Below are 22,920 nucleotides of genomic sequence, written 5' to 3'. Positions count from 1 at the left end.
CTTCTGTTAGACTAACATCTAGTCTCTGAAATGAACTTATCTTACAGAAATAAGTTGTTATATTATCTTAATAAAAATATAACAAAATATTTACAGAAATAAGTTGTTAAATTATCTTAATCAAAATATAACAAAATATTTACAGAAATAAGTTGTTAAATTATCGATATAAAAATATAACAAAATATTTACAGAAATAAGTTGTTAAATTATCGATATAAAAATATGACAAAATATTTATAGAAATAAGCTGTTAAATTATCTTAATAAAATATAACAAAAGGAGACCAAAGCCTCTCTTCGTCCTAATACTGCAGTAATCTAGACTTGCCAAACATTATAGACTTGCATGGCTGTTTTGGATATATTTGTATCAGGGTCTGTATGGCAGATTAAGCCCCCGTCACATACGTGAACACACCTAGAACACAAGAGAAGGGTCTCACACATGATCATATGGCATCCTTGATCGTTGTATATGGCAACATGTTGACATCTCGTTGTGTTCATGAAATATCACGATATGAGAAACAGTTTGATGCGTGAATGGTGAACGAAGTCTCGAGACGATAGATTCCTATTTGTACATATATTGCTCCATTTTCTCTACCTTGTCATGATATAAAAATGATTATCGCAAGGGTGAGATCAAGTGATATCTACAGTGTAGACCATTGTGACGTCATTGGTTACCATGACATCTAGATCAAATGACATCCCTAATGGCTCTGTAACTGAAGCTGTTATCAGTACTTTTTATACACTGTTTTTCACTGTCTACAAACTGAAAAAAGTGGAAGAATAATGTTGGATGATAAATATATATATTTTGATATCGGCAAGCCTCGGAGATTTTTCCATTTTTATCAACTTGTGTTGATATATTTGATATTAAAAGACACTCGGTTGAGATTCTCTATTTATCGCAATGTCACGTGTTTGGACGCATGTGATTATCCCAATAAAAAGTTGAGTAGTGTAGTTCCCGAATTGTATCATACGTAATAAACGATAAATTGAATCTGACAAGAATTTCAGAATGATATTTATTGAAACATTCAGAACTTCTGCTAAAATTATATATGATACTCGTGAACAGTTTGTTTTACGAAAGGTTTGATGCTGTCAACGCAATGACGTTGTTTTTTACCATGGACAGCGTCTCACATCAGCATCGTGGAGGCATCTCAAAGAGGTTCAGTTCGGGGTGTTTGACCTCGCGCCTCGGATTGGCTGTCTGTGACTGTAAATATAGGAAACACATTAGGGAACCGTGATGCATGTGAAGCATCGAACATGTTCATATGACTAAACTGTTGAACTGTTGGTCATATATTTCAGAAATGCTGTTATGAGGAATCCCATATCCATTTTTTATTCATATCCTTTTTCCACTAGATTTCTCAATGAAATGTGAGTGAGTGAGTGAGTGAGTGAGTATGGTTTTACGGCGCTTTTAGCAACATTCCAGCAATATCACGGCGGGGGACACCACAAATTGGCTTCACACATTGTACCCATGTCGGGAATCGAACCCGGGTCTTCGGCGTGACGAGCGAACGCTTTAACCACTAGGCTACCCGACCGCCCCCCATGAAATGTGTACTGTGCTTTACGTTTTCGAACCTTGCTATGCCCTCGAGTAACTGTAATAAGGTTACTGGTGAGTGAGTGAGTGCGTTGTATTTAACGTAGCGTGCCCAAGGGACGCAACTCCGTACAACGATAGGGTTATCAAAGTGGGTCGAATCTGAAACACTGATGTGATGTTAAGCAATATGCTGGAATTCAGATTTAGTTCTTCCTTTTAAAACAAATGGGGTAAAATCAAACTGAAAATATATCAGACTCTTCTTCTAAGAACCCTAGGGGCGGTCGAGGAGCCTAGTGGTTAAAGCGTTCGCTCGTCACGCCGAAGACCCGGGTTCGATTCCCGACATGGGTACAATATGTGAAGCCCATTTCTTGTGTCCCCTGCCGTGATATTGCTGGAATATTGCTAAAAGCGGCGTAAAATCAAACTCACTCACTCACTCTAAGAACCTTCAAGGCATAGAGCTGAAACAACAAGGAAATTAACAGGGCCAAACGGAATTAGCAAATATTTCCTTGAAACTGAAAACATATGTAGAAAGCATCATCGTACATTTGAAACATTTAACAGTTATCGTTCTGAGATGTGGAAGTTAGGCACCATCACCATTCACACTGCTGCCTGTGCACAGGGAATGCCCTGCAATATGGTTCCTATGATCATTCAGAGTTGGATGGGCTTGGATGTGTGGCAATTACTACGCACTGCTTAGCATAGATGTATCTGCAGACGTATGTCGTAAGTACATTTCATGCGTGTCAACAATACACTTACCTCCCTTTGGTGGAGCTCTGTCATCTCCAGCACGACCTGAAATAGAGACGAGTAGAGTTTCTACTATTCAATAGGGTGAGGTTAAGTGAAAGTGAAGTTAAGGGGCTTTAAGGTGCACTTATATGTCGACATGCATGCGTGTGTGTGTGGCTGTTTGTACTAGTCCGGACTGATGCCGATTTATAGTGCTTGCCCACTGTGATACCATGCATGTTTAACATGTATACCCCACTCAGACACAGTATACTGACTCCGAGCCGACCAGTCCTTGTTTTAGCTCATTATTGCCGAGCGCCATACAGGGTAACAACAAGTACCATCTTTTAACGTCTTTTGGTATGACGCGGCCGGGGATCGAACCCCGGACCTTCTGCTCTCCGAGCGAACGCTCTACCACTTGACCACGGTGGCGGTCTCTATTCAATAGGGACAATGCGTTGTACATGTATCCTTAATCTTTGAATACATAACCAAAGACTGTTTACAAATGGTCATACACCGCTGTACCACCCGTCAGTGCTTGTCAAGTGACTGTTGTAGTATAAAACAAATCAAAGATAAAAAAGTCCATAATCGAGTACAAAACACATGGAAGCCAGCTTCATGAAACATGATTGTGTCGAGGTGAGGTGAGGTGAGGTGAGGTGAAATGGGGTTTAACGTCGCGTCCAAGATTATTGCACTTATATAGCGACGTGCATGTACGTGTGTGTGTTTGTGTGGCTGCTTGTACTAGTCCGGACTGATGCCGATTTATAGTGCTAGCTCACTGAGATACCATGCCGCAGTTTAACATGAATACCCCACTCAGACACAGTATACTGACTCCGAGCCGACCAGTCCTTGTTTTATCCCCTTAATGCCGAGCGCCAGGCAGGATAACAACAAGTACCATCTTTTAACGTCTTTTGGTATGACGCGGCCGGGGATCGAACCCCGGACCTTCCGCTCTCCGGGCGGACGCTCTACTACTAGACCACGGAGGCGGTCTGATTGTGTCGAAAACGCAATGCTGGATTATGATATTGCCTCTAGGTTACACTTGACCTTTTAAATAAAAAAAATCGATAAAATGAATCAAAGTACTCAAAACAGTTTAGAAACAGTCGAGGTACTGTGTCCGTCATGAACTGAGCTTACCTCCGTACATACCACCTGTATGGCGTGATATACATATAATACAACAACTTCTGAATAAGTTTGTAAAAGTATATGATTTACAGAAACATGCCAGAGAGATACAACAAATACACATACACTGATACAGTAAGCCGAGGTGATACTGATTCAAGCCACAATCGCATGCCATCGCTTCAAACAACTGATATGATACCCGGTCCGTATTACCGCGTATGCTGTCCTCCCAGATATAGGAGAACCGGCATATTCATGCCGACAGATTGTAACGGCTTATCCACGCATACCGCATATTGTAACGGCATATCCACGCATCCGATTGATGGTAACGGCATGTCCACCCATATGAAAGACTGTAACGGCATATCCACGCATATGACAGACTGTAACGGCATATCCACGCATATGACAGATTGTAACGGCATATCCACGCATATGACAGATTGTAACGGCATGTTCACGCATATGACAGACTGTAACGGCATATCCACGCATATGACAGATTGTAACGGCATATCCACGCATCCGACAGACTGTAACGGCATATCCACGCATATGACAGACTGTAACGGCATATCAACGCATATGACAGATGGTAACGGCATATCCACGCATCCGACAGATGATAACTTATTCCGCGAAGAACTGCCAACAACTGGACATCCCCACGGTTTTACATTCATTCAACCGCGTCAAGGTAGTACACACTGGCCAGTACCTTCAGTATTTCAGATTCAAATAGATACACGTATATCTACATCAGTGCCATTCCGGCAGTGTGAACAAAGTGATGCATTTCGCCGGTTTAGGCGTGCACATGACAAAAACCTTCCAATGGTCAACTTTCCCTTTTCAAACAATATTCCTGCAGCTCCAGCCCTTGGTGTCTATATTTCACAACTTTTGAGGTACAATAGGACATGCCCTTTCTACCAAGATTTCAAAGAGCATCATACAATTCTTGCTCAGAAGATGTTTGATCAGGATTACAACATCCATGGCCTCAGTAAGTTTTATGGAAGACATGTGGAGGACATGTCCAAATGACGCCCGATGGAATTCACTATTTTGACTTGTACCATATGTTCCCGTGTTTTTGCAGGTGAACAATTGACTTGCCTTTTCGTGTGTTTGTGACGGTGCCACCGGTGGGCAGGATACGCTCATCTTTTCGCGAGCACCTGGAATCACTACTAGTTGATAGTGATTAACTTAACACATGCTCATGATAAAGTCAGAATTGTACAATGGCCTCTGCTTTTAGCAGATATTTCTTATGATTATGGAATGAATATTGTTGCTTTAATTGTACGTGTTTTCTAGTCATACACACACTTCATTTTTCTGAATGTCTCAATATTTCGAAGTGACAGTTAACAATCTAGACACAGAAAAACTATGAACGTGCGTGCCCTTTATAAATGGATATATCGGCGGTTCTACGCAGTACACCTTCATGATGCAATGATACTGATATTGTCATGCGCTGAAAGAAGACAAAGCAATAGAAGCAGTGATACTATGTCTATGAGGTATACGTAGATGTAGTGGTAGTTAAATATTGCCTAGAAACGATAGAAGAACCAGTAGCAATTTCAGGTCGAGGTTGCAGAACCGCTGGTAGTACGTTTCTTTGTTTATTATTTAACTCCACACTCAAAACTATTCCAGATATATTTTGGCGGGCAGTAGATAATCCAGTCTTAACCAGTGATTAACATAACGAGCCTGATCAGCCGTTTAGTCGCGTGTTGAGGCCAATATATGTAACTGGGGTCGAACGCCCTAGTAGACGAGGTCGTCGGAATGATTGTTTCCTGGCCGCCATTGGAGGAGGTGCTATGTAGGTATAAAGCGTCAACGCCGGAAAATAATCAGTCTCGATTTTCTGCCGAAACAGATTCCATTGAACTTAAAAGGAAAAGTAGTGATGAAAAAATGAAATGGAATAAACATTTAAATAAAAAACGTCAACACCAGAGAACAACCATCTGGATTATCCGAGGAAACAGCTTCTGTTGGACGTAAAAGACAAAATAGCGGTGAAACAAATTGAATGATCACTGAAAATCCCTGATAACACAAGGTGTTCGCGAAAAGGGTAAGCCTGTCTTTTGTTGCCTGACAGCGTGCAGTAGTACTCCTGTCACGTGACCACGAATGGAAAGAACAGGGCTAGCGCCAGCCTGATTCTGCTTGATTCCGAGACAAATAGGTTGTTGGTTGGTTGGTTGGTTGGTTGGTTGGTTTGTTGTTTAACGCCGCACTCAGCAATATTCCAGCTATATGACGACGGTCTGTAAAATGGACCAGACAATCCAGTGATTAATGTCATGAGCATCGATCCACGCAATTGGGATCGATGACATGCATCAACCAAGTCAGCGAGCCGGACCACCCGATCCCGTTAGTCGCCTTTTACGACAAGTATGGGTTGCTGAAGACCCATTCTACCCCGGAACCTTCACGGGTCGGTTGTAGTGGGATGGGAGTATAGCTGGGGGTCTGCTACTGATGGAATATTCGTTGAAGGGACATTATGTCGTCAATATACTGATGCGTAGGACTGTAGAGGTAGTCGCTGTAGTATTTGAGTGAGTGTGTTTGGTTTAACGCCGCTTTTAACAGTATAATAGTGATATCGGGGCGTGTCAGCCTAATGTGGGAGGAAAGCCCGAAGTGATGCAGGTTTTACCACTTCGGTGAAACCCACGAGCAGGGGAATGGTGGTGACAAACCTAGAAACATAATCGGAGCGAACCGGGATTCGAACCCACAATCATAGGTTTCTGGCGTGCCCAAGGGACGCAACTCTCCGCAGAGAATCGTGGCGCCTTAGACGACTGGGTCAATCGTGCCCCCTGTGAAATTTTGAAGAGATCGTAGTTGAAGAGGCGGCAGTAGTAGATGTAGATATTGTATTGTTATTATGATTAGTAGTAGCTGTGGTAGTGGTGGTGGTGGTAGTAGTAGCAGTAGTAGTAGTAGTAGTAGTAGCAGTAGTAGTAGTAGCAGTAGCGATCAATTTGGAATGTACCTACATGGTGGCCCCGAGTCCATCGCCTGTACTTCACTTGACCAGTCAGCCATCTTACTTTCACTCAATCCCATGGTTCTCCTATTCTCAAGTTTTCTCGTGGAGAGAATACAGTCTATAATATATCATATATAAGTATATACAATATGAACTATAAAAAGTAACTTGAAACTTATTTCGTGGCATTTTATTGGTTAGCCAAGCAATTTGATTTGACAGAATTGTTTAGGCCACGCCCACGAACGCACTACTGTTTACTGATTGGCTGATACTAGAAAGGGCGGGACTTGAGTTGCATTATAACTGATACAGTTTTCTGGTTCAATGATTAATTTGCAGTCTGTGAAGTTATTAATGCCTCCACAAACGCAAAACTTATTGAAGCCAATTCTCAAATATCAAACCGAAGACATATTAAACGTCTAAAATAACAATATAATAACTCGTTTCCATTTGAAAGTTAACCTTATTTACTCGATAGTATTACTAACATTTACACTAAAATCGGTCACCAACTTATGGCAACAGTTTTGTAGAGTTTCGTTACAGTCAGTATGATCGCCACCTGTTTCATGCTGAAGGAACATGTCAATATGATTGTACGGAAATGTCTAGGGTGATATCATTGGAACCTGTGGTGGCGAACTGTACCAGGTATTTTTATGACAGAAAGGAAATATATTTCACTGGAACATCCAGTAGAAAACCGGGCGGTCGAGTAGCCAAGTGGTCGAAGCGTTCGCTCGTCACGCCGAACACTCGGGTTTGATTCCCGACATGGGTACAATGTGTGAAGCCCATTTCTGGTGATATTGCTGGAATATTGCTTAAAGGGGCGTAAAACCATACTCACTCACTCACTCACCCCAGTTGAAAAGCACCTACATTGGCAGGGTCTTGTATAAGTACATGAAGGCATGAATGAGTGAAAAGTAATAACCACATTGGCAGTATTTCAGCTATATTGTGACTTGAACATGTGATATAATTTATAGTCAGGGTGGTAACTTTCAACATCATTAGTAATACTATTTGTTTGTTTGTAGTTTCACGCTACACTCAGCAATATTCCAGCTATATGACGGCGGTATGTAAATCATCGAGTCTGGGCCAGACAATCCAGTGATTGACATCATGAGCATCGATCCACTCAATTGGGATCGATGACATGCATCAACCAAGTCAGCGAGCCTGACCACCCGATCCCGTTAGTCGCCTCTTACGACAAGCATAGTCGCCTTTTGGGGCAAGCATGGGTTGCTGAAGACCTCTTCTACCCCGGACCTTCACTGGTCAACAACGGATAGTAATAAGGCCACTCACCCACCGAGGCTTCCGCGAAAATGAATGTCCGACAACTGGTAGTCTAGATCACGTACTTTGAGTACGAGAATCTGTACTTTACTAAGAAAGTGTTATCCCAAATATAGCATCTGCTACATTTGACCACTTTCTTAATGGCATTGTGTTTCGGAAGCCTCGGTGGGTGAGTGGGTTAGATCGCTGACTTTGTGTGCTGGCGATTAGGTGCCTCACTCTGGCAAGTGTGGGTTCGAATCCCGGACGGGACTCAACCCCCCAAAAAGACGAGAATCTGTACTTTACTAAGAAAGTGTTATCCCAAATATAGCATCTGTTACGACAGATAAAGAGATGAAGAGATGAAGGGAGAAAGAGAATGCCACTAATGAAACTGCTTGGCACTACTCCAAAACCTAGTTTCAACCAACTGTTCCCAGAGAAATTCTGAAAAAAATTATTGACGGGTCCGTTCGTATTCTTAAATCCAACATGCAGCTCGTGTACGTCGATCAATGAGCAATGAAAGTTCATAATCTTATGTTGTAAGACTAGCCTTCAAGGGAATGAAATCAAAACCATCCAGCGAATTAATTTGTTTGTTTGTTGTTTAACGCCACACTGATCAATATTCCAACTGTATGACATCGTATGAAAATAATCGAGTCTGTAAATCCAATAAGCATCGATCTAAGCAGCTTGGGATCGATGACATGCGTTAAGAAAGACCAGCGAGCGTAATGATAAACACACGATGCCGTTAGAGGCATGGGTTGCAGGAGACCAATTCCATCTCTCATCTTGTCGGGCGCCCGAGTGAATGAAATCAGAGAATATTGTCATCGTACATTATATACGAAATCTACGGCTCCTATGATATAACCAATGTCTCCCTCAGTGTTAAGCAGTTGTAACACTTCCTACAGATAGTGATGTGGTACTTACGTTTGTAGAGACTGATTGCTGTTCTTCCCCGTGTGTTAGGCAACTGCGTAGTTTCCGAGCCTTGCAGCACTCTCGCGTTTCAAGTTGTCTAACCGAGATTTCAGACGATTTCAACCAAGGATAACGAAGACTGGGGAATCCTCAAGCGGAATGGGAACGCAAGCAGGTCTAATGCACAAGCCTGAAACGCACTAACGGTGTTGAGGGATAAATGTTCTTCTCTGCACAGCAACCAACCTGTAAAACTCAAAGGTTAGGTCGCCATGACACGTTGTCTTTGGGCGGCGCAACTGAAAGTTGGTACTTATGTCGTTTTTGCACCTTATTCTTCATTTGTAACAACGTATTAAATATTGACAGACCTTCGGTTGCAGTTATATTAGAAATCACTGAAGAGTGGACATTTACAGATATCACTGTGCTGAATCTGGCATCAGTGGTTAACCCCTACATATACAGGTCTATATCATAAATGAAAATGTCTGACATAACGTTGATTAAAGTTGATGTGAATAAAATGAATTATTAATTATTACAGTTTGCGGTATTGTACACCAAGTGCACTCAAAAGAACACACTGGGTGGAAACACGAATACGTACATACACCCGAAACACAAGTCAAAACTTGTGGTGTCACCCTGGGCACGAGACATAGTTCAAATGTGCCTCCACATCCAGCAGGGAAAGGGTACCCGATATGTCAGGCAGCTTGGGTTGTATACTCCCAAGGGAGGTAAGAATGACAACATGAATGCAAACGGGTCCACTGATCGGGGAACAAATAAACCGCATTCCACAATTTTCGTAAAGCGCCAAGTATTTGGGACATAATCCCAATGTAGTGTTGATTTTGTAGATGGTTCTGTACTGCTGGACGGTACAGCAATGAGTGTCAACCAAGTGAAGTGCCATGTAAAATCGGCCCAGACTCAGTTTTTAAAGGAGAGGCTACCTGAACGACCACTGCATCGAGTTTATGTGCAGTGTGTTGAGAAGTTCAGCAACCCTACAGAGTTCTTCGCTTGTATGAGATCAGCTGGGCTGAAAAGTGAAACAGAAGGCTTTCTGTTTGCTGCTCAGGACCAGTCACTTCCCACTCGAAACCGTCAATGTGTGATTTTGCATCAAAATGTTGATATGAAATGTAGATTATGGAGTGAATTTAATGAGACTGTCCAACACATTGTCAGTAGATGCCCAGCTATGACACAAACACAGTATCTTAAGCGACATGATGGTGTAGCTCGACCCTTTTATTACCGTCTTCGCCATGCTTGTGGTTTTGACACAGAGGTCCACCCATGGTACGATTCAGTATATGTAGACGGCGTCATGGAAAATGATAAAAACAACATTCTTTGGAATAGGCCCGTTTACCGCCTCAGGCAACAAACCTGATCTTGTCCTTTTTGATAAATCCAATGAAATCATTTATATCATTGACATTTCTGTCCCTTTTGACACTAATGTGATTGACAAGAATATGCGGACCTCGCTTTCGAAATGTCACGCTTGCATCCCAAGTACCAAGTGTCCGACTCCCCATTGTTCTCGGTGTCTTAGGTTTGGTATCTCCCAATCTGTTGACTGACATTGGGAGAGTACCCGGGTTTGCTACCAGGAATACAGCCCTTCTGACAATCTGGGTAATGTAGAAGGCTGCAGTGTTGGGGAGTCTTTACATTCTCCGAAAGGTTCTGGATGGGTTTGACAAGCTAGACAGCGCATCCAGAGAGTCCCATTCGCTGTCTGGACTGCGCGTAGAGGGGACAAGGGCCCCGAGATGAGCCTAACCAGCCTGACTGTGCCAGGATCACCCAAACCCTTTTGGCTGCATTTTTTTATTTTAATCTGAATAATAATAATAATAATAATAATAATAATAATAATATGGGGAGTCGAGTGCATTAATGGAGGTCGTAGCGTGGAATATATGCGAATACAGTGTTTGCACGATTTAAATGCTTTGTCGACTTACAGCTGGAGTGACTGAGGTTTGGTTAGGTGATTCGAACCCACGACATCAACTCTGGCACGTGCAAGGGACACAACTCAATCTGCTTAGCATATTGCTGTCGCCTCAGACAACTCGGTAGAAGTCAGCTCAGCGATTGAGAATTGTATTTGTGTTTCTGTCGTTGGCTTTCCCTGCTTTGTGGGAGGTAGGCAAAAGTTTCTTTGGGAGTCCTATAAATAATAGAGTTACTGAACCTTTGTCCTTGAGCAAGTGCATCTAGAACGCGATGTGGTAGGTGAGGTGAATCGAGGTGAAATGGGGTTTGACGTCGTACTTACATATAATGCACTTATATATAATGATGTGCATGCACGTGTGTGTGTGTATGTGTGTGTGTGTGTGTGTGTGTGGCTGCTTGTACTAGTCCGTACTGATGCCGATTTATAGTGCGAGACCACTGAGATACCATGCCGCAGTTTAACATGAATACCCCACTCAGACACAGTATTCCGACTCCGATCTGTGTCCTTGTTTTAGCCCTTAATGCCGAGCGCCAGACAGGGTAACAACAAGTACCATCGTTTAACGTCTTTTGGTATGACCTGACCGGGCATCGAACCCCCGACTATCGATCCGCTCTCGGGGCGGACTCCCCTCACGGAGGTGGTTGACACAGTTACTAGGGCTATGTGCCAAGTAGGAATATCAGTTCCACAGACTTGTGGCTGGTGTATGTAAGTCTGAAAACTCACATCTCTGGCAAGGTGAGGTGAGGTGAAATGGGGTTTAACGTCGCGTCCAAGATTATTGCACTTATATAGCGACGTGCATGCACGTGTATGTATGTGTGTGGCTGCTTGTACTAGTCCGGACTGATGCCAATTTATAGTGCTCGCCCACTGAGATACCATGCCGCAGTTAAACATGAATACCACACTCAGACAGAGTATACTGACTCCGAACTTTGTCCTTGTTTTAGCCCTAAATCCCGAGCGCCAGACAGGGTAACGCGACCGGGCATCGAACCCCCGACTATCTATCCGCTCTCGGGGCGGACGCTCTACCATTAGGCGGTAAGACATAGTTACTAGGGTTATGTGACAAGTAGGAATATCAGTTTCGCAGACTGGTGGCTGGTGTATGTAAAACTGCAAACTCACATCTCTAGCAAGGCACGACGCTGGTACACACATGTTCAGGAAACGAACAAAGAGCAATTAAACTATCTGAAAGCCCACTTCCCTTCTTATCTCTTTGTGCAAATATAAGATATCATAAACCAGTCAGACAAAGACACTTTGTAATCAAGGGACGGCTTCTTCCGCCAAGGGAGCAGCGAACGTCATTTTAGTAAAACTTTAGAAACAAAACAATTGGGAATTTTACATAAAGTTGTTGTCCATTATATTAAACATGCGCTTTCAATCACCGTTTCTAAAAGAAATCTTGTAATAACTCATGAAGCAACAGATTATGATCACGAAATATATATATTAATGTTTTCATTAAAAACGTTCTATTTGTGCACAAAGCTGTCTGTCTTAAAGTTCTTATCCCCCACAGTGATGTTATACTGTTAGAAAGTTACGCCCAATGAAAACACAAAATAAAGGCACACTGAAGTACTCATCATAGAGTATGTCATACCGAATTGGACTGCGACACGATATGGTGACTTTTTGATGACGCTGTCGTATTCGATACCTGAAAGATATCCATCTGTATCGTTTCGAGGTTATGGAAACCAAAGGTGCTCTCAGAAATCGGTATCTTCAGTAAATTGTGAAATCAGTAAATGTCCGCACAAGATCAATGCATAATCAATATACCATATTGAAACAGTTGTAGCTTCATAACTAAAAAAATACCATGAGTAAATTAAGTGGCAGTAGCAAAACGTCACCTGCCCTAGTATCACCGAAAGCGCATTCACGTCGGTCTCAGTGCTCGACACCAGAATAGTGTTTATAACTGGTTGGAATTCCTTAACACAAATAGGTATCCAATCCGCAATTGGCAAGTACATTAGCAACAAGTCAGATGACGTCGAAAAAGGCCTCGAATCTTCCGCTCGTCGTTCTTACATAGAAACCATCCTTCTAGACACTGTTCCATTTAGAAACTTCTTCTCGAAGTCTGGCCACAGTCGTACTCGTAGTCACTAGCATTTTAATCATTTGCTGTCACTGACAATAACTATTGATGCCTGTTTTAAATGTGTTTAATATCAACTGAGATCTCAGGGATTAATGTGGAGTAAAACCATAGCCCCGGGTGTGACAAGCAGTTTTTTTACAAACTCATACATTGGCCTCGTCGACGAATTCACATAAGAACATTGCTCACATGTAAAGACATGTGGAGATATATCTATGCAGTATTTAATTCCAAGGATTTACCATTTCAAGTTCTAAATTGGTTGACACTATTTGATTAATTTAAGAAGATACACGGGATCTACCGCGCTATGTTACTTGTGAAGAATAAAAATAAAGAGTCAACGCCAGAGAATAATCAGACTCGATTATCGGGCGAAACAGATTTCATTGTGAGTAAACGGCAAAGTCGTAGTGAAAATCATGTGAATGAATCACTGAAAAATCAATGATAGCACCATTGATGAACACATGTATGGAAAAGACAATGATGAAGTAAAATTAGTAGCTCCAGTTCTCTTCTATCACAAATCAGTAGAAATGGTCGGTTTGTGGAACTGATGTGGTTTTAAAAGGAGCACACGTTCCTCGACCAGTGCACAGATGTCTTTAGTTTTTAAACCCAAAGAAACATCCAGATCCAGCAGTGGGGGATGACCACACCCTGGCTGTCGTTGAGGGGAAAATCGAGTAAACTATCAGTACTAAGTTCTCTTTAATACTTTAAATAGCCAATCACATAAACTGATCAGTTATATCTTTAAAAAGAGATGTTTCATTGTTCGGAGGCTGTTACCTTGTCCGTTAAACAGCAGAAGCCTCATTTGAAATCCGGAGTTCAAAGTGCAATAGATTAAGAAATCTATACACAAACATTACTATAATTACAACCCAAAACATGAAAACACAAGTTCATTACAGTTGAGTTTGTTTCCAGCTGTTCGCTATCAATGCATCCAACTGAAAAAAAACCATTATAAATTTAGAACGAATTGCATTTTAACACTCAAACGTTTAAAGTTTAGCTCTGACTCAGAAGTGATGGACGTTCGGGACATGGTACCCGGATGTGTAATGGAGTCACCACTTTCAAAGACACACAACAAACAACAGTGTGTGATTAATCTATTAAACCAGACCATTCTAACCTCTGCAACTGCAATGAAATGTCTACCTGCCAGCTGAAGGAACAGACTTTGCCTTCTTTGGAGGAGGAGACATGACATATTTCGCTGCTGTGACTGTTGTTTAGTTTCGGACTATTTGTGACGAGCCCACGACTCATCCATGGATACCAACAGCTCAACAAAATCTGTTTGATCTTCTTCAAAACGACGTTTAATACACCAGAGAGAAGCTTTGGAATTCAGCCTGCTGAATGCCCAGTTCATTCCTCAGAACGTTCTCGACTCTCATGCCCAATGCATTGGCTGTGTGGTAAGTGGTCAATCCATAGTCTTACCATGTATATTCTTTCGCGGTGACAGGAGAAGGTCGTCCAGGTCATCTTGAGGCTCGCTTTTCCGTCTAGAAGACAGAAGATGGTTAACAGGTTGTTCGAGCCGATGTCCCTGAAAACAAGTTTGGCTTTGTGGTAACTTGTTCCTGTTAGATTTAATACCCTCTGTGAATTTAGATCAAGGCAGTTGTGTATTTACTCTTGATCGGTTACTGTCAGTGTTGATAACTTGTGACTCTTCGCCTGTTAGACTCACGCTGTGCGAGTTCAACTTGCATCTGCTTACTTAAAGCTTGAATGCTTTATATTGGTTTATTGCTCAGTTATATTATTTATGCCCTTCATCCACAATCTTAGTCATTCCTCCAGCAGCTGTGAGTACACACATGACAATTAGACCGGTTTTCTGTCCATCTCAATTCGAAGAAAACGGCACACTGGGGTTTTGCAACACGTGGTTTGAATAATAGCGACAAAACTCTTTTCATATTCATAATAAATCTTTGCCAAAAGCAGAGTTGATAGTATAATTCACGACTATATCATGAGCATGTGTTTATGAATCACTATCAAATACTGAAACTATTTTGTTCGAAATGGTGAGTGTATCCTGCCCCACCGGTGGCATCCGTCATAAACACATGCACAATTGTTCACCTGTCAATTGTTCACCTGTCAATTGCTCACCTGAAACAAAAACCACGGGAACATATGGTACAAGTCTAAATAGGGAATTGCATTGGGCATCAATCTTGTCAGTGATGCGTGAAATTTGGAAATGTCCTCCACGTGTCTACCATAAAACCTTTTGAAAACTTTACTGAGTCCTTGGCTGTTGTAGCCTTATCAAACAGCTTTGAAACAAGAGTTGTTTGACGCTCTTTGAAATCTTGTAAATGTAGACACCAAAGACTCGAGTTGCAGATATATTGCTTGACATAAAGGGAAAGTTGAAGTTATCTCTCTTGTCTTGCGGAGAGTGTTTTGTCACTCTGAATCTTTATACATAGATATAAATATGAAACAGATGAGGCTGCCTCCTATAGTTCTAGTTTCTTCGGGTAAATCAGTGGAATATAATTGGCTATATGATGGTTATTGAACATCAGATCACGGCTATACCTTTAGCTGAAGTTAAAACTTCTTGGCCAAATTACCTTGTTTTGATTTGCCAATCCGAATAGCAATTCGAATGCATATGCATAACGAAACAGATCCGCAAGAAGGGGAGCACAGTGTCCCAAATTTACATACCCCAATATTTTACATAGATGTTATTAATGAGTAAGTCCAGCATTTCACATATTGTTTCATTTTTAACATTCATTCATCCTTTCATACGCAGGGTCCTCTATACGTATACAGACTATTACGCCATGTTAATCCAGGTAGTACATATAATCACTTTTAATCCGTGCTGAGGTGAGGTAAACCCTATTTTACACCAATAGCATGGGAAACACAATCTCCATGAACACCACTGACCACATTTTTCAAATACTCTATTTTGATAGTACTTCTAACCATTCATATCGAGCTCAGCTTTTAAACGTGACAGAATTTGTTTTATTTGATAACGTTTGGCCATTACAAATAAATGTGCACAAACTCAACATGTGGCGTATTTATGCCGCAAATAAAACATATGAAAATGTGGATCAACACTTCTTTGGTATTACTCTATCAAAACAACTGTGAAAGATCTGAAAATTGGTGACTTTCAATCATTTTAGTGATAACGCTCACGCCATACATATGTAATAAAAAATATAATGTATGTTTGCCGTCTTTGATGTAGAATAAGGCAATGTCCCTCAAAGGCTCGTTATCCACGAGACAGCGTGTGAGAAATTAAACATCAGTCGGGCTGTGTATTAATCTCCCGGTTACTGCCCTTTGATTCAAGTTCTATGCTCCAACGTTAACCCTTCACTCCGGTGCCCTAAAGGTTTGATGTGTACAATTATAAGTATTGACTAATTTATCTTATCTTTAGATATGCAGTGTTAACATGGGTAGTCTACAGACAGGGCAAGAGCCATATATGATATTAACATATATTTCTATAACGCTATGTGCATCCGTCTCTTCGTTTCAAGTGGTGTCCAGCCGTCTAAGTCTTCCTTGTGCAGATTTACGTTCCCTAGCCGTGAAAAGGTCCAATGGTTGTGTGTTCGTCCTTGGTATGACCCGTGGTCTGTAGTCAACACATTCGTGCGTGATCGGGGTTTTAAAGTGGTAAACGACTCAGACGTGCGTAGCTGTGAAACATACTAACTGTTCTTAAGCGTCGTGAGACCCAACTCACTCACTCACTGCACGACGAATAATAAAAATAGAAAAACGTTCAAGACGTGGTTAACACTAATATGAAATGCCCACCGTTACACTGAACTAATACTGGCATCGTGTCATTGTGCGAAACAGTTTGTCTAAGTTCTATCAGAAGGACGTGTTCGTGTGGCTTGAAGAGACGACTTTGAGCTCCTTACAGGGACCGAAATCTTTAACATGCCGAGTTATCTGTACAATTTTGCACCTCCAACTATGAAATACTCTTATTAATGAAACGTACACTTGTGTTGGTATTAATGTGCTTATTCACAGGAAAGTATGACAAGAGGGATGACGTAATTCACATCTTTTGAGGTATAATCGTGCATGCTCTTTCTACGAAGAATTTAGAGAGCTTCATACGACTCTTGCTCAAAAGTTGTTTGATCAGGATTATAACATTCACAACATCAGTAAAGGTTTCAAAATGTATTATGGAAGACATGTGGAGGACATATCCAGATTTGCCGTATCAGTACCAACTTGATGTCTTGTTTCAATTCCCTATTCTGATTTTACGATATGTGGCTCTTGTAAAAATAAATGAACTCTCAGACAGTTGTAAAGTGCATGTCCTCGACAGTAAGTCATATTGAGGTATTTGGGGATTACAAATGTCACATAAGACACTGACAAACTGAGATTTAATTTTTGGGTCTGCTTGTTGCCTCCGGAAAATTCATCAAGATATGTGACCCGTGAAGATCCGGGTTAGAATACGTCTTCAGCAACACAGGCTTACCGCAAAAGGCGACTATGCTTGTCGTAAGAGACGACTAACGGGGTTGGGTGGTCAGGCTCGGTTAATCCATGTCATCGTCTCCAAATTGCGTGGATCGATGCTCATGATGTCAATCACTGGAATGTCTAGTCGAGCGCGATTATTTACAGACAGTCGTCATGTAGTTGGAATATTGCTGAGTGCGGCGTTAAACAAAAACAACAACATCAACATACATCAATATATGATAACAGATGCATCTGACTTTTTGACAACCATTGACATCTGCAAAAATACAATGTATATGTGATGATTAAAATAGCAGATGTGGAGATTTGTTGGATTATATTGTCATCCTTTTGCGGAATAGGGACGTTGTCAGCAATCGCGTGAATAACATTTTGTGATTTTGAATGGTAGTAGTGACCTCAGTGATAATGATTTTACGTATGTTTCCCCATCGGGCACGACTCGTGTGGACTGATGTTTATCTTAATGTGAGAGTTTAGAAAGATTTAGATAACATTATTCGTGTACTTCGTCCAAACTGGCTTGTTAGGTAGGTTATGTACATGCCCTGACGTGCTGTGAACAGGGCGGTAAAAGCTGGTTATGTACATGGTCCTGACTTGCTGTGAACAAGGCGGTTCTAGCAGGTTATGTACATGGGCCTGATTTGCTGTGAACAAGGCGGTACAAGCAGGTTATGTACATGGGCCTGATTTGCTGTGAACAAGGCGGTTCTAGCAGGTTATGTACATGGGCCTGATTTGCTGTGAACAAGGCGGTACAAGCAGATTATGTACATGGTCCTGACGTGCTGTGAACAAGGCGGTACAAGCAGATTATGTACGTGGTCCTGACGTGCTGTGAACAAGGCGGTACAAGCAGGTTATGTACATGGTCCTGACGTGCTGTGAACAAGGCGGTACAAGCAGGTTATGTACATGGTCCTGAGTTGCTGTGAACATGGCGGTACTAGCTGTTTATGTACATGGTCCTGACGTGCTGTGAACAAGGCGACACAAGCAGGTTTATGTACATGGTCCTGACGTGCTGTGGACAAGGCGGTACAAGCAGGTTATGTACATGGTCCTGACGTGCTGTGAACAAGGCGGAACAAGCAGGTTATGTACATGGTCCTGACGTTCTGTGAACAAGGCGGTACTAGCAGGTTATGTACATGGTCCTGACGTGCTGTGAACAAGGCGGTACAAGCAGGTTATGTACATGGTCCTGAGTTGCTGTGAACATGGCGGTACTAGCTGTTTATGTACATGGTCCTGACGTGCTGTGAACAAGGCGACACAAGCAGGTTTATGTACATGGTCCTGACGTGCTGTGGACAAGGCGGTACAAGCAGGTTATGTACATGGTCCTGACGTGCTGTGAACAAGGCGGAACAAGCAGGTTATGTACATGGTCCTGACGTTCTGTGAACAAGGCGGTACTAGCAGGTTATGTACATGGTCCTGACGTTCTGTGAACAAGGCGGTACTAGCAGATTATGTACATGGTCCTGATTTGCTGTGAACAAGGCGGTACTGGCAGGTTATGTGGGTCCTGCTGACTTGATGTTAACTAGGCAATATTCCAGCAATATCACGGCGGGGGACACCAGAAAAGGGCTTCACACTTTGTACCAATGTCGGGAATAGAACCCGGGTCTTCGGCGTGACGAGCGAACGCGTTAACCGCTAGGCTACCAGGCCTCCCACTGATGCAAAAGGAAGACTGGGAATACAATGGTGGAGTGATAAGCTATCACAGCATTGAAGCTATATGTGTGAAGAAAACAAGGAACGGTGTAGATATGGAGGTTATCGTAAACGTCCGGGAATGTACAGAACCGCGTTTGATAAAGGTGTGAAGCAGGCACCGCGCCACCATTCACGTCATACTGTCATTGAGAACACATGTGATACTGGTACTTGTGACTTTAGAAAGAAATTTGGTAGAATACGAATAGATAGTTATAGGAAGAAATAAATTCCTGTGGAAGGATTTTGTTTGTTTGTTTGTTTGTTTGTTTGTTTGTTTAACGTCGCGCTAAGCAATATTCAAGCTATATGACGGTCTGTAAATAATCGAGTCTAGATCAGACAATTCTGTGATTGACATTATGAGCATCGATCTAAGCAATTGGGTTACGATGACATGCTGTAACCAAGTCAGCGAGTCTGATCACCCGATCCCGTTAGTCGCTTCTTACGACAAGCAAAGTCGCATTTTACGCCAAGGATGGGTTGCTGAAGATCAATCTATCCCGGATCTTCACGGGTCTCCTGTGGAAGGAAAGCTTGGAGATGATCAACATACAGTGTTGGACACTTGGAAGAATACCGACTTCACGCTTCTTAACTGTAACGTAAGTGATGACTATGATACACGTAATTGTGACGACACCAATAGCAGCAGCTTAACAGACCCAGTGAAGATTGTATGGACTCTTCTAACGTTATTGTGTTTGTTGCTAACCTTGCTCTGGTGCTGGCGAAGAAAGGAAAGGCTACCGTTTTTAGTGCGTGGTCCTGATAAACGACACCTCGGGGTTTTCCATACAGTTTTACATAGATATCAATCAGGTGATCAACTTCAGAAGTCAGTCTACTAATATGACAAGAAATAACTTGTCAGTTCCATGATGCATAAACTGAGAAATACGGGGGTACAGTAGTAGTATAGGAAGGTACCCTAGATCCGGAAGTTAGTTCAGCGCATGCGCGAAGAGGGCATGCTAGGTAATGCGTGCGCATCCAAGATGGCGGCACTTCCGGTTCCGGGAGGCGTGTGCATCCAAGATGGAGGGGAAGGTGTGGAGTTCTTTTGGGGTTTGTTTTTTTGGTTTGCAATGATCAAAGTGTTCTTTTGGGACAGTGGGTTTGGCCCGGAAAAGAGCCGTTGGTAAAACAAACTGGAACTGGAAGTGGAACCGGAACTGTTCATTTCATCCTAGCTTCCTATGAAGGGGAAGCTTCCGTAATGTGTACGTCATACAAATAGCCCAAGAAAGTAGCTTCCTTCATGTGTTTCACAACACCAACCATTTAAAGGGAGGGACAGTTGAGAGGACCACTTTTCATGTTCTACCCATGGGTAGTCAGCGGCCTTCCGTCCTCTCAGACGAATGCCACATTAAAAACAATAGCAGCTATCAGCACGATTCGAGTAGACGAATCATGCATGTGCCATATCTTCCGACGACTGGTCCATTTGTCTCGACAAATCCTTAAACACGGATAGTCTTCTTTCAAAATTACACCAGTCCGGTTATACAGTCGACTGACTGGCCACAGAATCCGTACATCTATCATTCTCCGTCATCATCATCATGAATTCAGTGCTAGGACTGTCCTGGTTTTAGTGGTTTCGCTCTTTTTATAGGAGAAGAATGGATCGAAATGCCACATGTTTTGATTGGTACTATAACTCTGTACACTGATTGGTCCGTTTTGGTGCCTGGTCTGAGCCCATGTTTTCCAAACCGACTCGAGCCTTTTGTTTCTTTTCTATAGTAAAATGTATTTTCAATGGGAGAGAAAGCACTACTCGAGTGCTGTCTTCTGATCTGCATTTTCGGTTCTTTTTTTCGATCCTCTTCATAAAGACAACGCAACATTGTCGTTACGTTTCAACTTTAAATTCCCCCGCTAACATGAACCAACAAACAAAAGTCACAGGATTAGGGGAGTCCCTGTGTTTTTTGTTAACAGTAGCTTTGTAACTAGGGTGAATGTATGTTCAGTGAACAAGTGTCAGGTCAGTAAGGGCAGAAAGGTTGGTTCTTTTGATGTAGGGTACGATTTGTGCACTCAGTCGAAAGGCAGGCATTTCATCCACAGGAACAGAGGTAGACACTTTTATATAAAACCATTCTAATACAGTGGCATCATTCTTAACTGTGTCATTAAAGTCCAAAGTATCTAAAACTTGATTAAAAGTCCACCCCGCACTCGATAGCTCAGCATGTAGAGACAGTACACTCCACACAACGGAATGTATCCATGTTGTAATGTCTGTGTAGACAAGGGTTACAGGATGCTGTAGTGGGTCTGCAAACTGAAGTCCAATTTCATGCAATGCAACAATTCCAAGATGTCCATGACACTGAGTGGGTGTCTGAAAAGGTGAGAGAACATGCGAGAACTCTTTATGGACACATGGCAACGCCTGCTCCTTCTTACACCTTGAGTAATCCTTCAAATCCTGACTATGATCAATTTCAACATCGCCTGAGGTCTTTTCAAACGTGGCCTAAACAGATGACACAGACCCCTTATGACATGGTCATGGCTGGCTATTTCTATCATGGTCGAGGTGATGGTGTTATTTGTTATTGCTGGTGTGAAACTCTGCCAATGGGAAGCCACAGACAAACCCTGGAAAGACCATCTGAAGCACGCCAAAGTCCCCTGCAGAAACTACTTCCGTATCTAGGGTAGCTTCCTATACTTTTACAGGCATACATTAGCGCGGCAAGTAAGGATCATTATCGCCAGCAAGGGTGAAATCTATGTTTGTCTCACGTGGCGATTATAGAGATCGGGTTGTCAAGCGACTTTGTTTGTTTCGTGTCATTGTTTAACGTCGCACTCAGCAATAGTCCAGCTATATGACGGCGGTCAGTAAATAATCGAATCTGGACCAGCATCGATCTTCGCAGTTGCAATACGATGACATCGCATCAACCACTAACCGATCCGTTGGTCGCCTCCTACAACAAGCACAGTCACCTTTTACGGCTTTACGCTTTCTGAAGGCCTATTCTAACCCGGATCTTCACGGCTTGTGTGTCATTGTACCCCGACGGCATAGTACGTTGCACGAAACATCTTTAACTAGTCTAGACTCGGTTTATTACACGCAAGACCATGTTTTTGTGTTGTTGACCACATCACTGCGAAAGAAAATATATATCTGAAAAAGCTTTTATCACAAACACGACCGGTTGGCAATGGCAGTGATCATATTTGTTTCACGTTTTCCTTTGTATCAAGAGACTGGGGCGAAAATGCAGACAATGACCGTCGCCGATTTGCATCGATCAGAGAAAGAAAAAAGAACTGGTTTGGTGTTTCACTCATACTGAAAATTTGACAATTGCCGTTGAATTTGCCAACTTATTATAATGTATATATTTGCAAATTCCAAACTTGTGCTTCAGCCATATCCCCATGCTTATCATCCATAGGGTGAGCAACGGACGCGATCATGTGGATGAAAAGTTCGGCTTCGGCGTTCGTGTTTTCGAAACCAAACTAAACGATTCTAGGTTTATTGCCGACGTTTCAGGATGAGTATTCGTGTTAGATAAGTAATAGATTCCGATTTTCACTAATGTGCTATTTTTGTAATTAAATTTCCAAAGTAAATATTATATATTTAATTTTCAAAACAAACATGAAAAAACACTGTGATTTAGCAAATTGCACAGAATAGCGATACCTACGATGTTTCTAATTTTAAGAGGTCTTTTTCCGTAATTTTGTTTTGCCTGAAACGACTG

At 42.1% G+C, this 22,920-nt stretch overlaps 1 long non-coding RNA gene across 1 annotated transcript; it reads right to left on the bottom strand.

The window, feature by feature from the left end:
- Positions 1-1,032: 1,032 nt before the first annotated feature.
- LOC124113949 lies at positions 1,033-9,026 on the bottom strand. Its single transcript, XR_006857833.2, has 4 exons — positions 8,787-9,026; positions 6,547-6,657; positions 2,369-2,404; positions 1,033-1,243 (listed from the first exon to the last, which is right to left on the bottom strand). It is a non-coding gene; the product is annotated as an uncharacterized LOC124113949 (long non-coding RNA).
- Positions 9,027-22,920: the final 13,894 nt, after the last annotated feature.

Source organism: Haliotis rufescens, unplaced genomic scaffold (genome assembly GCF_023055435.1).
Source record: "Haliotis rufescens isolate VD_foot unplaced genomic scaffold, xgHalRufe1.0.p SCAF_16, whole genome shotgun sequence".
Lineage (NCBI taxonomy): Eukaryota > Metazoa > Mollusca > Gastropoda > Lepetellida > Haliotidae > Haliotis > Haliotis rufescens.
This window is presented reverse-complemented; position numbering and strand designations above follow the sequence as displayed.